Here is a 3,092-nt window from a genome sequence, read left to right as displayed (position 1 = left end):
ATTATGTGTATTTATACAACTTTGTAACTATTTTCTCATTTCTGAATCTTTCTTCCCTTGAGGCTTTCTTAATCTTTACATCTATCCCCTGTACCATACATTCCTTACCAAATAGTATTCAGATTCTCCTTTATCTTTTATTTCTTTCCTAAGTCTATCCATCTCGGGCGTAGCACTCTTAACACTTTTTAAAAAATATATTTTTATTATTTTTACATTTAAAAACAATGCAATACCGCGGAGTCGGAGTGACCATACATTCACATTATATACAGCTAGTTTCAACCATTAACAGTTAATCTACTTAATACATTGTCTATCCTTCTGTCCAATCACAATATATACATTTGTTCCAGTCTTGTCATCTTGTCTTATACCAATCATAAAATCTATTCCATACCTCAAAATATTCTGATTCCCCTTTGTTTTTAAGTTCAAGAGGGAGCCTATCTGCTTCTGCACAGGCCAACACTTTTCTGATTATATCTAGCTCTGATGGTGTATTTTCTTATATCCAATACTGTGCATAGGTTATGCGCCCTGCAGTTGGTATATGTATAATTAGGTAAAGTCTTAACACTTTTCTTATCACTTTCCTCTGATGGTATTCTATTTTTCCACTTTTGGGCGCTGCAGTTATGACCTGTAATATTAAATACTGAATTTTCCCCCCTTATCATTCCCTGTAAGTATCCCTAATAAAAATCGTCCTGGTTTTAAGAATTACAGACCTATTTCGTTATTCAACGTGGACTAAAGTATTTACATCCAACTGTTATTCTATTCTAAGTAGCTATTAAGGGTGGATAGCTTTTAGACTCAACCCTTCTTGCGAGGAGGATAGGGCGATCCAAAGGGAGACAAGTTGGGGGGATTTCAAGCTCTTTCCGCGAAGAAGTGAGGGCTCTTAAGAGCCTTTGGGGCGGGGGGGGAGGGTGTTTTTGGGTCCCGCTTTACGCCCTCTCCCCGCGGATGCGTCGGGCCAGCTGGATGTCCTTGGGCATGATGGTGACGCGCTTGGCGTGGATGGCGCAGAGGTTGGTGTCCTCGAAGAGCCCGACGAGGTAAGCCTCGCTGGCCTCCTGCAGGGCCATGACGGCCGAGCTCTGGAAGCGCAGGTCGGTCTTGAAAGTCCTGCGCGATCTCGCGCACCAGGCGCTGGAAGGGCAGCTTGCGGATGAGCAGCTCGGTGGACTTCTGGTAGCGGCGGATCTCGCGCAGGGCCACGGTGCCCGGGCGGTAGCGGTGAGGCTTCTTGACGCCGCCCGTGGCCGGCGCGCTCTTCCTTGCCGCCTTGGTGGCCAGCTGCCTGCGGGGCGCCTTCCCGCCGGTGGACTTGCGAGCCGTTTGCTTGGTGCGAGCCATCCCTCCTTGGCCGGCGACGCACACGTTTGGAGAAAGTTTGAGCGCTCTGCCTGGGAATTTATACCCGGCGCGCTTTCTCCCCATTGGCTCTTTTCGAATTTGAATGTCGCGCCCAAACCTTGATTCCTCCTCCCGCCACCCCCTCTGGTTAGAATAGAATAGAGTAGAGTAGAGTAGCATAGCATAGCATAGAAGATGGGATGGAATGGAATGGAATAGAATAGAAGATGGGATGGAATAGAATATGGAATAGAATAGAAAATGGGATGGAATGGAATAGAATGAAATAGAATAGAATAGAATATGGGATGGAATAGAATATGGAATGGAATAGAATAGAATAGAATATAGGATGGAATGGAATAGAATGAAATGGAATAGAATAAAATAGAATAGAATATGGGATGGAATGGAATAGAATGAAATGGAATGGAATAGAATAGAAGATGCGATGGGATTGAATAGAATATGGAATGGAATAGAATAGAAGATGGGATGGAATGGAATAGAATGAAATGGAATAGAATAGAATATGGAACAAAATGGAATGGAATGGAATAGAATGAAATGGAATAGAATAGAAGATGGGATGGGATGGAACAGAATAAGGAATGGAATAGAATAGAAGATGGGATGGGATGGAATAGAATATGGAATGGAATAGAATAGAATGGAATGGAATAGAAGATGGGATGGGATGGAATAGAATATGGAATAGAATAGAATAGAAGATGGGATGGAATAGAATAGAATGAAATGGAATAGAATAGAAGATGGGATGGGATGGGATGGAATAGAATATGGAATGGAATAGAGTAGAAGATGGGATGGGATGGAATAGAATAGAATATGGAATGGAATCGAATAGAATAGAATGAAATGGAATAGAATAGAATAGAAGATGGGATGGGATGGAATAGAAAATAATAGAATAGAATATGGAATAGAATAGAATAGAATATGGAATGGAATAGAATAGAGTAGAATATAGAATAGAATAGAATTCTTTATTGGCCAAGTGTGATTGGACACACACGGAATTTGTCTTTGGTGCATATGCTCTCAGTGCACATAAAAAGACAAGATACCTTCCTTAAGAATCGTAAGGTACAACACCTAATGACAGTCATAGGGTACAAATAAGCAATCCGGAAACAATCAATATCAATATAAATCGAAAGGAAAGAAGCCACAAAGTGACAGTCCTGCAGCCATAAGGTTTTAATCTACTTAACTATTATTTCCCGCAACCTGATTTCCTTCTCTCCACCCTTAACTTTCTCATGGTCCGATCAAGAATGCTTGGTTTTAAAAAAAACAAAAAAACTCGGGTTCTTTTAAACGTTTCAAAAAAATCGAAATATGTGTTTATAGCCAAGTAAGCCCACGTGGTCCTGATGTTGAGGCTCCATCACAAGACACCCTTTGAAGTCTGTAGCGAGATTCTCCATCACTCAGATCGTGGTTGTCCCAAAGGTGTGTTTCCCCCCCCCCCCCCCCAGGAGGCAACTGGACTTTCTCGAGTGTTTTTTCTTTCTTTTGAAGGCATTTCGCTTCTCATCCAAGAGGCTTCTTCAGCTCTAAACAGAAGCTCCCATTCCTCACTGTCCTGTCAGAGCGGAAGAAGCTTCTTGGATGAGAAGCGAAACGTCTTCAGAAGAAACTTCAAGAAAGTCTAGTTGAAAAAGAAATCAGGCATCGTTCAAATTCGGCAACTTTTTAAAGTC

The 3,092-nt window shown here is 41.8% G+C and overlaps 1 pseudogene across 1 annotated transcript; it reads right to left on the bottom strand.

Annotated features, from left to right (window-relative positions):
• Positions 1–676: 676 nt before the first annotated feature.
• Positions 677–1,365, bottom strand: LOC309400831 (histone H3.2-like; annotated as a pseudogene). The gene has a single exon. The product of its transcript is annotated as a histone H3.2-like (transcript).
• Positions 1,366–3,092: the final 1,727 nt, after the last annotated feature.

Source organism: Natrix helvetica (assembly GCF_964273705.1).
Source record: "Natrix helvetica genome assembly, chromosome: W".
Taxonomy (NCBI): Eukaryota; Metazoa; Chordata; class Lepidosauria; order Squamata; family Natricidae; genus Natrix; species Natrix helvetica.
The sequence above is the reverse complement of the archived record's forward strand: the minus strand, read 5'-3'. Positions and strand labels throughout refer to the sequence as shown.